Here is a 16,004-nt window from a genome sequence, read left to right on the forward strand (position 1 = left end):
TTAGAAATCGCCAGCTCATATACAGTACAGTGCATAAAATATATTTATATATATACCCTTATACACCATTTTAATAAAAAATATCACAAAATTCTTCTAAGTCCCTCGGGAAGAGTGAAAGACGCGCACGTTCATTTTCAGAGCTCCTAGACCTTCCTACTGGTATAAGAAGTTAGCCAAAAAGTAGCTTCGAAAAACGCTTAGGTTAAGTTTCAGAGTTGCTTCTAATGTACCAAAGATGGACTTAGACATAATTTGACTCTCACAACATTATGGCTGGTTGGAGACAGTCCGAACCACAAGTACCGGGTCCATGGTTCTGGGCGTATACTGGGGGGACGGGGACGACTCCCATTAACCCCTGACTATACCGGGGATACGCTTACCACAATGCCTTTCTGGTCTGTGCTGAAGCAGGGCATTCTGGCAGCCAAGTGGCTTGACCTTTATTAGTGAGCCTGGTTACCCCCTCTCGGAACCACAGACTTAGAAATCGCCAGCTCATATACAGTGCATAAAATATATTTATATAATATATTTATATATATACCCTTATACACCATTTTAATAAAAAATATCACAAAATTCTTCTAAGTCCCTCGGGAAGAGTGAAAGACGCGCACGTTCATTTTCAGAGCTCCTAGACCTTCCTATAAGAAGTTAGCCAAAAAGTAGCTTCGAAAAACGCTTAGGTTAAGTTTCAGAGTTGCTTCTAATGTACCAAAGCTGGACTTAGACATAATTTCACTCTCACAACATTATGGCTGGTTGGAGACATTCTGAACCACAAGTACCGGGTCGATGGTTCTGGGCGTATACTGGGGGGACGGGGACGACTCCCATTAACCCCTGACTATACCGGGGATACGCTTATCACAATGCCTTTCTGGTCTGTGCTGAAGCAGGGCATTCTGGCAGCCAAGTGGCTTGACCTTTATTAGTGAGCCTGGTTACCCCCTCTCGGAACCACAGACTTAGAAATCGCCAGCTCATATACAGTGCATAAAATATATTTATATATATACCCTTATACACCATTTTAATAAAAAATATCACAAAATTCTTCTAAGTCCCTCGGGAAGACTGAAAGACGCGCACGTTCATTTTCAGAGCTCCTAGACCTTCCTATAAGAAGTTAGCCAAAAAGTAGCTTCGAAAAACGCTTAGGTTAAGTTTCAGAGTTGCTTCTAATGTACCAAAGCTGGACTTAGACATAATTTCACTCTCACAACATTATGGCTGGTTGGAGACAGTCCGAACCACAAGTACCGGGTCCATGGTTCTGGGCGTATACTGGGGGGACGGGGACGACTCCCATTAACCCCTGACTATACCGGGGATACGCTTATCACAATGCCTTTCTGGTCTGTGCTGAAGCAGGGCATTCTGGCAGCCAAGTGGCTTGACCTTTATTAGTGCGCCTGGTTACCCCCTCTCGGAACCACAGACTTAGAAATCGCCAGCTCATATACAGTACAGTGCATAAAATATATTTATATATATACCCTTATACACCATTTTAATAAAAAATATCACAAAATTCTTCTAAGTCCCTCGGGAAGACTGAAAGACGCGCACGTTCATTTTCAGAGCTCCTAGACCTTCCTATAAGAAGTTAGCCAAAAAGTAGCTTCGAAAAACGCTTAGGTTAAGTTTCAGAGTTGCTTCTAATGTACCAAAGCTGGACTTAGACATAATTTCACTCTCACAACATTATGGCTGGTTGGAGACAGTCCGAACCACAAGTACCGGGTCCATGGTTCTGGGCGTATACTGGGGGGACGGGGACGACTCCCATTAACCCCTGACTATACCGGGGATACGCTTATCACAATGCCTTTCTGGTCTGTGCTGAAGCAGGGCATTCTGGCAGCCAAGTGGCTTGACCTTTATTAGTGCGCCTGGTTACCCCCTCTCGGAACCACAGACTTAGAAATCGCCAGCTCATATACAGTACAGTGCATAAAATATATTTATATATATACCCTTATACACCATTTTAATAAAAAATATCACAAAATTCTTCTACGTCCCTCGGGAAGACTGAAAGACGCGCACGTTCATTTTCAGAGCTCCTAGACCTTCCTATAAGAAGTTAGCCAAAAAGTAGCTTCGAAAAACGCTTAGGTTAAGTTTCAGAGTTGCTTCTAATGTACCAAAGCTGGACTTAGACATAATTTCACTCTCACAACATTATGGCTGGTTGGAGACAGTCCGAACCACAAGTACCGGGTCCATGGTTCTGGGCGTATACTGGGGGGGACGGGGACGACTCCCATTAACCCCTGACTATACCGGGGATACGCTTATCACAATGCCTTTCTGGTCTGTGCTGAAGCAGGGCATTATGGCAGCCAAGTGGCTTGACCTTTATTAGTGAGCCTGGTTACCCCCTCTCGGAACCACAGACTTAGAAATCGCCAGCTCATATACAGTGCATAAAATATATTTATATATATACCCTTATACACCATTTTAATAAAAAATATCACAAAATTCTTCTAAGTCCCTCGGGAAGAGTGAAAGACGCGCACGTTCATTTTCAGAGCTCCTAGACCTTCCTATAAGAAGTTAGCCAAAAAGTAGCTTCGAAAAACGCTTAGGTTAAGTTTCAGAGTTGCTTCTAATGTACCAAAGCTGGACTTAGACATAATTTCACTCTTACAACATTATGGCTGGTTGGAGACAGTCCGAACCAAAAGTACCGGGTCGATGGTTCTGGGCGTATAATGGGGGGACGGGGACGACTCCCATTAACCCCTGACTATACTGGGGATACGCTTATCACAATGCCTTTCTGGTCTGTGCTGAAGCAGGGCATTCTGGCAGCCAAGTGGCTTGACCTTTATTAGTGCGCCTGGTTACCCCCTCTCGGAACCACAGACTTAGAAATCGCCAGCTCATATACAGTACAGTGCATAAAATATATTTATATATATACCCTTATACACCATTTTAATAAAAAATATCACAACATTCTTCTAAGTCCCTCGGGAAGACTGAAAGACGCGCACGTTCATTTTCAGAGCTCCTAGACCTTCCTATAAGAAGTTAGCCAAAAAGTAGCTTCGAAAAACGCTTAGGTTAAGTTTCAGAGTTGCTTCTAATGTACCAAAGCTGGACTTAGACATAATTTCACTCTCACAACATTATGGCTGGTTGGAGACAGTCCGAACCACAAGTACCGGGTCCATGGTTCTGGGCGTATACTGGGGGGGACGGGGACGACTCCCATTAACCCCTGACTATACCGGGGATACGCTTATCACAATGCCTTTCTGGTCTGTGCTGAAGCAGGGCATTCTGGCAGCCAAGTGGCTTGACCTTTATTAGTGAGCCTGGTTACCCCCTCTCGGAACCACAGACTTAGAAATCGCCAGCTCATATACAGTGCATAAAATATATTTATATTATATATTTATATATATACCCTTATACACCATTTTAATAAAAAATATCACAAAATTCTTCTAAGTCCCTCGGGAAGAGTGAAAGACGCGCACGTTCATTTTCAGAGCTCCTAGACCTTCCTATAAGAAGTTAGCCAAAAAGTAGCTTCGAAAAACGCTTAGGTTAAGTTTCAGAGTTGCTTCTAATGTACCAAAGCTGGACTTAGACATAATTTCACTCTCACAACATTATGGCTGGTTGGAGACAGTCCGAACCACAAGTACCGGGTCCATGGTTCTGGGCGTATACTGGGGGGACGGGGACGACTCCCATTAACCCCTGACTATACCGGGGATACGCTTATCACAATGCCTTTCTGGTCTGTGCTGAAGCAGGGCATTATGGCAGCCAAGTGGCTTGACCTTTATTAGTGAGCCTGGTTACCCCCTCTCGGAACCACAGACTTAGAAATCGCCAGCTCATATACAGTGCATAAAATATATTTATATATATACCCTTATACACCATTTTAATAAAAAATATCACAAAATTCTTCTAAGTCCCTCGGGAAGAGTGAAAGACGCGTACGTTCATTTTCAGAGCTCCTAGACCTTCCTATAAGAAGTTAGCCAAAAAGTAGCTTCGAAAAACGCTTAGGTTAAGTTTCAGAGTTGCTTCTAATGTACCAAAGCTGGACTTAGACATAATTTCACTCTCACAACATTATGGCTGGTTGGAGACAGTCCGAACCAAAAGTACCGGGTCGATGGTTCTGGGCGTATAATGGGGGGACGGGGACGACTCCCATTAACCCCTGACTATACTGGGATACGCTTATCACAATGCCTTTCTGGTCTGTGCTGAAGCAGGGCATTCTGGCAGCCAAGTGCCTTGACCTTTATTAGTGAGCCTGGTTACCCCCTCTCGGAACCACAGACTTAGAAATCGCCAGCTCATATACAGTGCATAAAATATATTTATATATAGACCCTTATACACCATTTTAATAAAAAATATCACAAAATTCTTCTAAGTCCCTCGGGAAGAGTGAAAGACGCGCACGTTCCTTTTCAGAGCTCCTAGACCTTCCTATAAGAAGTTAGCCAAAAAGTAGCTTCGAAAAACGCTTAGGTTAAGTTTCAGAGTTGCTTCTAATGTACCAAAGCTGGACTTAGACATAATTTCACTCTCACAACATTATGGCTGGTTGGAGACAGTCCGAACCACAAGTACCGGGTCCATGGTTCTGGGCGTATACTGGGGGGACGGGGACGACTCCCATTAACCCCTGACTATACCGGGGATACGCTTATCACAATGCCTTTCTGGTCTGTGCTGAAGCAGGGCATTCTGGCAGCCAAGTGGCTTGACCTTTATTAGTGCGCCTGGTTACCCCCTCTCGGAACCACAGACTTAGAAATCGCCAGCTCATATACAGTGCATAAAATATATTTATATATATACCCTTATACACCATTTTAATAAAAAATATCACAAAATTCTTCTAAGTCCCTCGGGAAGAGTGAAAGAAGCGCACGTTCATTTTCAGAGCTCCTAGACCTTCCTATAAGAAGTTAGCCAAAAAGTAGCTTCGAAAAACGCTTAGGTTAAGTTTCAGAGTTGCTTCTAATGTACCAAAGCTGGACTTAGACATAATTTCACTCTCACAACATTATGGCTGGTTGGAGACAGTCCGAACCACAAGTACCGGATCGATGGTTCTGGGCGTATACTGGGGGGACGGGGACGACTCCCATTAACCCCTGACTATACCGGGGATACGCTTATCACAATGCCTTTCTGGTCTGTGCTGAAGCAGGGCATTCTGGCAGCAAAGTGGCTTGACCTTTATTAGTGAGCCTGGTTACCCCCTCTCGGAACCACAGACTTAGAAATCGCCAGCTCATATACAGTACAGTGCATAAAATATATTTATATATATACCCTTATACACCATTTTAATAAAAAATATCACAAAATTCTTCTAAGTCCCTCGGGAAGAGTGAAAGACGCGCACGTTCATTTTCAGAGCTCCTAGACCTTCCTATAAGAAGTTAGCCAAAAAGTAGCTTCGAAAAACGCTTAGGTTAAGTTTCAGAGTTGCTTCTAATGTACCAAAGCTGGACTTAGACATAATTTCACTCTCACAACATTATGGCTGGTTGGAGACAGTCCGAACCACAAGTACCGGGTCGATGGTTCTGGGCGTATACTGGGGGGACGGGGACGACTCCCATTAACCCCTGACTATACCGGGGATACGCTTATCACAATGCCTTTCTGGTCTGTGCTGAAGCAGGGCATTCTGGCAGCCAAGTGGCTTGACCTTTATTAGTGCGCCTGGTTACCCCCTCTCGGAACCACAGACTTAGAAATCGCCAGCTCATATACAGTGCATAAAATATATTTATATATATACCCTTATACACCATTTTAATAAAAAATATCACAAAATTCTTCTAAGTCCCTCGGGGAAGAGTGAAAGACGCGCACGTTCATTTTCAGAGCTCCTAGACCTTCCTATAAGAAGTTAGCCAAAAAGTAGCTTCGAAAAACGCTTAGGTTAAGTTTCAGAGTTGCTTCTAATGTAACAAAGCTGGACTTAGACATAATTTCACTCTCACAACATTATGGCTGGTTGGAGACAGTCCGAACCACAAGTACCGGGTCCATGGTTCTGGGCGTATACTGGGGGGACGGGGACGACTCCCATTAACCCCTGACTATACCGGGGATACGCTTATCACAATGCCTTTCTGGTCTGTGCTGAAGCAGGGCATTCTGGCAGCCAAGTGGCTTGACCTTTATTAGTGCGCCTGGTTACCCCCTCTCGGAACCACAGACTTAGAAATCGCCAGCTCATATACAGTACAGTGCATAAAATATATTTATATATATACCCTTATACACCATTTTAATAAAAAATATCACAACATTCTTCTAAGTCCCTCGGGAAGACTGAAAGACGCGCACGTTCATTTTCAGAGCTCCTAGACCTTCCTATAAGAAGTTAGCCAAAAAGTAGCTTCGAAAAACGCTTAGGTTAAGTTTCAGAGTTGCTTCTAATGTACCAAAGCTGGACTTAGACATAATTTCACTCTCACAACATTATGGCTGGTTGGAGACAGTCCGAACCACAAGTACCGGGTCCATGGTTCTGGGCGTATACTGGGGGGGACGGGGACGACTCCCATTAACCCCTGACTATACCGGGGATACGCTTATCACAATGCCTTTCTGGTCTGTGCTGAAGCAGGGCATTCTGGCAGCCAAGTGGCTTGACCTTTATTAGTGAGCCTGGTTACCCCCTCTCGGAACCACAGACTTAGAAATCGCCAGCTCATATACAGTGCATAAAATATATTTATATTATATATTTATATATATACCCTTATACACCATTTTAATAAAAAATATCACAAAATTCTTCTAAGTCCCTCGGGAAGAGTGAAAGACGCGCACGTTCATTTTCAGAGCTCCTAGACCTTCCTATAAGAAGTTAGCCAAAAAGTAGCTTCGAAAAACGCTTAGGTTAAGTTTCAGAGTTGCTTCTAATGTACCAAAGCTGGACTTAGACATAATTTCACTCTCACAACATTATGGCTGGTTGGAGACAGTCCGAACCACAAGTACCGGGTCCATGGTTCTGGGCGTATACTGGGGGGACGGGGACGACTCCCATTAACCCCTGACTATACCGGGGATACGCTTATCACAATGCCTTTCTGGTCTGTGCTGAAGCAGGGCATTATGGCAGCCAAGTGGCTTGACCTTTATTAGTGAGCCTGGTTACCCCCTCTCGGAACCACAGACTTAGAAATCGCCAGCTCATATACAGTGCATAAAATATATTTATATATATACCCTTATACACCATTTTAATAAAAAATATCACAAAATTCTTCTAAGTCCCTCGGGAAGAGTGAAAGACGCGTACGTTCATTTTCAGAGCTCCTAGACCTTCCTATAAGAAGTTAGCCAAAAAGTAGCTTCGAAAAACGCTTAGGTTAAGTTTCAGAGTTGCTTCTAATGTACCAAAGCTGGACTTAGACATAATTTCACTCTCACAACATTATGGCTGGTTGGAGACAGTCCGAACCAAAAGTACCGGGTCGATGGTTCTGGGCGTATAATGGGGGGACGGGGACGACTCCCATTAACCCCTGACTATACTGGGATACGCTTATCACAATGCCTTTCTGGTCTGTGCTGAAGCAGGGCATTCTGGCAGCCAAGTGCCTTGACCTTTATTAGTGAGCCTGGTTACCCCCTCTCGGAACCACAGACTTAGAAATCGCCAGCTCATATACAGTGCATAAAATATATTTATATATAGACCCTTATACACCATTTTAATAAAAAATATCACAAAATTCTTCTAAGTCCCTCGGGAAGAGTGAAAGACGCGCACGTTCCTTTTCAGAGCTCCTAGACCTTCCTATAAGAAGTTAGCCAAAAAGTAGCTTCGAAAAACGCTTAGGTTAAGTTTCAGAGTTGCTTCTAATGTACCAAAGCTGGACTTAGACATAATTTCACTCTCACAACATTATGGCTGGTTGGAGACAGTCCGAACCACAAGTACCGGGTCCATGGTTCTGGGCGTATACTGGGGGGACGGGGACGACTCCCATTAACCCCTGACTATACCGGGGATACGCTTATCACAATGCCTTTCTGGTCTGTGCTGAAGCAGGGCATTCTGGCAGCCAAGTGGCTTGACCTTTATTAGTGCGCCTGGTTACCCCCTCTCGGAACCACAGACTTAGAAATCGCCAGCTCATATACAGTGCATAAAATATATTTATATATATACCCTTATACACCATTTTAATAAAAAATATCACAAAATTCTTCTAAGTCCCTCGGGAAGAGTGAAAGAAGCGCACGTTCATTTTCAGAGCTCCTAGACCTTCCTATAAGAAGTTAGCCAAAAAGTAGCTTCGAAAAACGCTTAGGTTAAGTTTCAGAGTTGCTTCTAATGTACCAAAGCTGGACTTAGACATAATTTCACTCTCACAACATTATGGCTGGTTGGAGACAGTCCGAACCACAAGTACCGGATCGATGGTTCTGGGCGTATACTGGGGGGACGGGGACGACTCCCATTAACCCCTGACTATACCGGGGATACGCTTATCACAATGCCTTTCTGGTCTGTGCTGAAGCAGGGCATTCTGGCAGCCAAGTGGCTTGACCTTTATTAGTGAGCCTGGTTACCCCCTCTCGGAACCACAGACTTAGAAATCGCCAGCTCATATACAGTACAGTGCATAAAATATATTTATATATATACCCTTATACACCATTTTAATAAAAAATATCACAAAATTCTTCTAAGTCCCTCGGGAAGAGTGAAAGACGCGCACGTTCATTTTCAGAGCTCCTAGACCTTCCTATAAGAAGTTAGCCAAAAAGTAGCTTCGAAAAACGCTTAGGTTAAGTTTCAGAGTTGCTTCTAATGTACCAAAGCTGGACTTAGACATAATTTCACTCTCACAACATTATGGCTGGTTGGAGACAGTCCGAACCACAAGTACCGGGTCGATGGTTCTGGGCGTATACTGGGGGGACGGGGACGACTCCCATTAACCCCTGACTATACCGGGGATACGCTTATCACAATGCCTTTCTGGTCTGTGCTGAAGCAGGGCATTCTGGCAGCCAAGTGGCTTGACCTTTATTAGTGAGCCTGGTTACCCCCTCTCGGAACCACAGACTTAGAAATCGCCAGCTCATATACAGTACAGTGCATAAAATATATTTATATATATACCCTTATACACCATTTTAATAAAAAATATCACAAAATTCTTCTAAGTCCCTCGGGAAGAGTGAAAGACGCGCACGTTCATTTTCAGAGCTCCTAGACCTTCCTATAAGAAGTTAGCCAAAAAGTAGCTTCGAAAAACGCTTAGGTTAAGTTTCAGAGTTGCTTCTAATGTACCAAAGCTGGACTTAGACATAATTTCACTCTCACAACATTATGGCTGGTTGGAGACAGTCCGAACCACAAGTACCGGGTCGATGGTTCTGGGCGTATACTGGGGGGACGGGGACGACTCCCATTAACCCCTGACTATACCGGGGATACGCTTATCACAATGCCTTTCTGGTCTGTGCTGAAGCAGGGCATTCTGGCAGCCAAGTGGCTTGACCTTTATTAGTGAGCCTGGTTACCCCCTCTCGGAACCACAGACTTAGAAATCGCCAGCTCATATACAGTGCATAAAATATATTTATATATATACCCTTATACACCATTTTAATAAAAAATATCACAAAATTCTTCTAAGTCCCTCGGGAAGAGTGGAAGACGCGCACGTTCATTTTCAGAGCTAATAGACCTTCCTATAAGAAGTTAGCCAAAAAGTAGCTTCGAAAAACGCTTAGGTTAAGTTTCAGAGTTGCTTCTAATGTACCAAAGCTGGACTTAGACATAATTTCACTCTCACAACATTATGGCTGGTTGGAGACAGTCCGAACCACAAGTACCGGGTCGATGGTTCTGGGCGTTTACTGGGGGGACGGGGACGACTCCCATTAACCCCTGACTATACTGGGGATACGCTTATCACAATGCCTTTCTGGTCTGTGCTGAAGCAGGGCATTCTGGCAGCAGAGTGGCTTGACCTTTATTAGTGAGCCTGGTTACCCCCTCTCGGAACCACAGACTTAGAAATCGCCAGCTCATATACAGTGCATAAAATATATTTATATATATACCCTTATACACCATTTTAATAAAAAATATCACAAAATTCTTCTAAGTCCCTCGGGAAGAGTGAAAGACGCGCACGTTCATTTTCAGAGCTCCTAGACCTTCCTATAAGAAGTTAGCCAAAAAGTAGCTTCGAAAAACGCTTAGGTTAAGTTTCAGAGTTGCTTCTAATTTACCAAAGCTGGACTTAGACATAATTTCACTCTCACAACATTATTTCTGGTTGGAGATAGTCCGAACCACAAGTACCGGGTCCATGGTTCTGGGCGTATACTGGGGGGGACGGGGACGACTCCCATTAACCCCTGACTATACCGTGGATACGCTTATCACAATGCCTTTCTGGTCTGTGCTGAAGCAGGGCATTCTGGCAGCCAAGTGGCTTGACCTTTATTAGTGAGCCTGGTTACCCCCTCTCGGAACCACAGACTTAGAAATCGCCAGCTCATATACAGTGCATAAAATATATTTATATAATATATTTATAAATATACCCTTATACACCATTTTAATAAAAAATATCACAAAATTCTTCTAAGTCCCTCGGGAAGAGTGAAAGACGCGCACGTTCATTTTCAGAGCTCCTAGAACTTCCTATAAGAAGTTAGCCAAAAAGTAGCTTCGAAAAACGCTTAGGTTAAGTTTCAGAGTTGCTTCTAATGTACCAAAGCTGGACTTAGACATAATTTCACTCTCACAACATTATGGCTGGTTGGAGACAGTCCGAACCACAAGTACCGGGTCGATGGTTCTGGGCGTATACTGGGGGGACGGGGACGACTCCCATTAACCCCTGACTATACTGGGGATACGCTTATCACAATGCCTTTCTGGTCTGTGCTGAAGCAGGGCATTCTGGCAGCCAAGTGGCTTGACCTTTATTAGTGAGCCTGGTTACCCCCTCTCGGAACCACAGACTTAGAAATCGCCAGCTCATATACAGTGCATAAAATATATTTATATATATACCCTTATACACCATTTTAATAAAAAATATCACAAAATTCTTCTAAGTCCCTCGGGAAGAGTGAAAGACGCGCACGTTCATTTTCAGAGCTCCTAGACCTTCCTATAAGAAGTTAGCCAAAAAGTAGCTTCGAAAAACGCTTAGGTTAAGTTTCAGAGTTGCTTCTAATGTACCAAAGCTGGACTTAGACATAATTTCACTCTCACAACATTATGGCTGGTTGGAGACAATCCGAACCACAAGTACCGGGTCCATGGTTCTGGGCGTATACTGGGGGGACGGGGACGACTCCAATTAACCCCTGACTATACCGGGGATACGCTTATCACAATGCCTTTCTGGTCTGTGCTGAAGCAGGGCATTCTGGCAGCCAAGTGGCTTGACATTTATTAGTGAGCCTGGTTACCCCCTCTCGGAACCACAGACTTAGAAATCGCCAGCTCATATACAGTGCATAAAATATATTTATATATATACCCTTATACACCATTTTAATAAAAAATATCACAAAATTCTTCTAAGTCCCTCGGGAAGAGTGAAAGACGCGCACGTTCATTTTCAGAGCTCCTAGACCTTCCTATAAGAAGTTAGCCAAAAAGTAGCTTCGAAAAACGCTTAGGTTAAGTTTCAGAGTTGCTTCTAATGTACCAAAGCTGGACTTAGACATAATTTCACTCTCACAACATTATGGCTGGTTGAAGACAGTCCGAACCACAAGTACCGGATCGATGGTTCTGGGCGTATACTGGGGGGACGGGGACGACTCCCATTAATCCCTGACTATACCGGGGATACGCTTATCATAATGCCTTTCTGGTCTGTGCTGAAGCAGGGCATTCTGGCAGCCAAGTGGCTTGACCTTTATTAGTGAGCCTGGTTACCCCCTCTCGGAACCACAGACTTAGAAATCGCCAGCTCATATACAGTGCATAAAATATATTTATATAATATATTTATATATATACCCTTATACACCATTTTAATAAAAAATATCACAAAATTCTTCTAAGTCCCTCGGGAAGAGTGAAAGACGCGCACGTTCATTTTCAGAGCTCCTAGACCTTCCTATAAGAAGTTAGCCAAAAAGTAGCTTCGAAAAACGCTTAGGTTAAGTTTCAGAGTAGCTTCTAATGTACCAAAGCTGTACTTAGACATAATTTCACTCTCACAACATTATGGCTGGTTGGAGACAGTCCGAACCACAAGTACCGGGTCCATGGTTCTGGGCGTATACTGGGGGGACGGGGACGACTCCCATTAACCCCTGACTATACCGGGGATACGCTTATCACAATGCCTTTCTGGTCTGTGCTGAAGCAGGGCATTCTGGCAGCCAAGTGGCTTGACCTTTATTAGTGAGCCTGGTTACCCCCTCTCGGAACCACAGACTTAGAAATCGCCAGCTCATATACAGTGCATAAAATATATTTATATATATACCCTTATACACCATTTTAATAAAAAATATCACAAAATTCTTCTAAGTCCCTCGGGAAGAGTGAAAGACGCGCACGTTCATTTTCAGAGCTCCTAGACCTTCCTATAAGAAGTTAGCCAAAAAGTAGCTTCGAAAAACGCTTAGGTTAAGTTTCAGAGTTGCTTCTAATTTACCAAAGCTGGACTTAGACATAATTTCACTCTCACAACATTATGGCTGGTTGAAGACAGTCCGAACCACAAGTACCGGATCGATGGTTCTGGGCGTATACTGGGGGGACGGGGACGACTCCCATTAATCCCTGACTATACCGGGGATACGCTTACCATAATGCCTTTCTGGTCTGTGCTGAAGCAGGGCATTCTGGCAGCCAAGTGGCTTGACCTTTATTAGTGAGCCTGGTTACCCCCTCTCGGAACCACAGACTTAGAAATCGCCAGCTCATATACAGTGCATAAAATATATTTATATAATATATTTATATATATACCCTTATACACCATTTTAATAAAAAATATCACAAAATTCTTCTAAGTCCCTCGGGAAGAGTGAAAGACGCGCACGTTCATTTTCAGAGCTCCTAGACCTTCCTATAAGAAGTTAGCCAAAAAGTAGCTTCGAAAAACGCTTAGGTTAAGTTTCAGAGTAGCTTCTAATGTACCAAAGCTGTACTTAGACATAATTTCACTCTCACAACATTATGGCTGGTTGGAGACAGTCCGAACCACAAGTACCGGGTCCATGGTTCTGGGCGTATACTGGGGGGACGGGGACGACTCCCATTAACCCCTGACTATACCGGGGATACGCTTATCACAATGCCTTTCTGGTCTGTGCTGAAGCAGGGCATTCTGGCAGCCAAGTGGCTTGACCTTTATTAGTGAGCCTGGTTACCCCCTCTCGGAACCACAGACTTAGAAATCGCCAGCTCATATACAGTGCATAAAATATATTTATATATATACCCTTATACACCATTTTAATAAAAAATATCACAAAATTCTTCTAAGTCCCTCGGGAAGAGTGAAAGACGCGCACGTTCATTTTCAGAGCTCCTAGACCTTCCTATAAGAAGTTAGCCAAAAAGTAGCTTCGAAAAACGCTTAGGTTAAGTTTCAGAGTTGCTTCTAATTTACCAAAGCTGGACTTAGACATAATTTCACTCTCACAACATTATTTCTGGTTGGAGACAGTCCGAACCACAAGTACCGGGTCCATGGTTCTGGGCGTATACTGGGGGGGACGGGGACGACTCCCATTAACCCCTGACTATACCGTGGATACGCTTATCACAATGCCTTTCTGGTCTGTGCTGAAGCAGGGCATTCTGGCAGCCAAGTGGCTTGACCTTTATTAGTGAGCCTGGTTACCCCCTCTCGGAACCACAGACTTAGAAATCGCCAGCTCATATACAGTGCATAAAATATATTTATATAATATATTTATATATATACCCTTATACACCATTTTAATAAAAAATATCACAAAATTCTTCTAAGTCCCTCGGGAAGAGTGAAAGACGCGCACGTTCATTTTCAGAGCTCCTAGAACTTCCTATAAGAAGTTAGCCAAAAAGTAGCTTCGAAAAACGCTTAGGTTAAGTTTCAGAGTAGCTTCTAATGTACCAAAGCTGGACTTAGACATAATTTCACTCTCACAACATTATGGCTGGTTGGAGACAGTCCGAACCACAAGTACCGGGTCCATGGTTCTGGGCGTATACTGGGGGGACGGGGACGACTCCCATTAACCCCTGACTATACCGGGGATACGCTTATCACAATGCCTTTCTGGTCTGTGCTGAAGCAGGGCATTCTGGCAGCCAAGTGGCTTGACCTTTATTAGTGAGCCTGGTTACCCCCTCTCGGAACCACAGACTTAGAAATCGCCAGCTCATATACAGTGCATAAAATATATTTATATATATACCCTTATACACCATTTTAATAAAAAATATCACAAAATTCTTCTAAGTCCCTCGGGAAGAGTGAAAGACGCGCACGTTCATTTTCAGAGCTCCTAGACCTTCCTATAAGAAGTTAGCCAAAAAGTAGCTTCGAAAAACGCTTAGGTTAAGTTTCAGAGTAGCTTCTAATGTACCAAAGCTGTACTTAGACATAATTTCACTCTCACAACATTATGGCTGGTTGGAGACAGTCCGAACCACAAGTACCGGGTCCATGGTTCTGGGCGTATACTGGGGGGACGGGGACGACTCCCATTAACCCCTGACTATACCGGGGATACGCTTATCACAATGCCTTTCTGGTCTGTGCTGAAGCAGGGCATTCTGGCAGCCAAGTGGCTTGACCTTTATTAGTGAGCCTGGTTACCCCCTCTCGGAACCACAGACTTAGAAATCGCCAGCTCATATACAGTGCATAAAATATATTTATATATATACCCTTATACACCATTTTAATAAAAAATATCACAAAATTCTTCTAAGTCCCTCGGGAAGAGTGAAAGACGCGCACGTTCATTTTCAGAGCTCCTAGACCTTCCTATAAGAAGTTAGCCAAAAAGTAGCTTCGAAAAACGCTTAGGTTAAGTTTCAGAGTTGCTTCTAATTTACCAAAGCTGGACTTAGACATAATTTCACTCTCACAACATTATTTCTGGTTGGAGACAGTCCGAACCACAAGTACCGGGTCCATGGTTCTGGGCGTATACTGGGGGGGACGGGGACGACTCCCATTAACCCCTGACTATACCGTGGATACGCTTATCACAATGCCTTTCTGGTCTGTGCTGAAGCAGGGCATTCTGGCAGCCAAGTGGCTTGACCTTTATTAGTGAGCCTGGTTACCCCCTCTCGGAACCACAGACTTAGAAATCGCCAGCTCATATACAGTGCATAAAATATATTTATATAATATATTTATATATATACCCTTATACACCATTTTAATAAAAAATATCACAAAATTCTTCTAAGTCCCTCGGGAAGAGTGAAAGACGCGCACGTTCATTTTCAGAGCTCCTAGACCTTCCTATAAGAAGTTAGCCAAAAAGTAGCTTCGAAAAACGCTTAGGTTAAGTTTCAGAGTAGCTTCTAATGTACCAAAGCTGGACTTAGACATAATTTCACTCTCACAACATTATGGCTGGTTGGAGACAGTCCGAACCACAAGTACCGGGTCCATGGTTCTGGGCGTATACTGGGGGGACGGGGACGACTCCCATTAACCCCTGACTATACCGGGGATACGCTTATCACAATGCCTTTCTGGTCTGTGCTGAAGCAGGGCATTCTGGCAGCCAAGTGGCTTGACCTTTATTAGTGAGCCTGGTTACCCCCTCTCGGAACCACAGACTTAGAAATCGCCAGCTCATATACAGTGCATAAAATATATTTATATATATACCCTTATACACCATTTTAATAAAAAATATCACAAAATTCTTCTAAGTCCCTCGGGAAGAGTGAAAGACGCGCACGTTCATTTTCAGAGCTAATAGACCTTCCTATAAGAAGTTAGCCAAAAAGT

The sequence above is a fragment of the Ascaphus truei genome, chromosome 1 (assembly GCF_040206685.1).
Source record: "Ascaphus truei isolate aAscTru1 chromosome 1, aAscTru1.hap1, whole genome shotgun sequence".
Taxonomy (NCBI): Eukaryota; Metazoa; Chordata; class Amphibia; order Anura; family Ascaphidae; genus Ascaphus; species Ascaphus truei.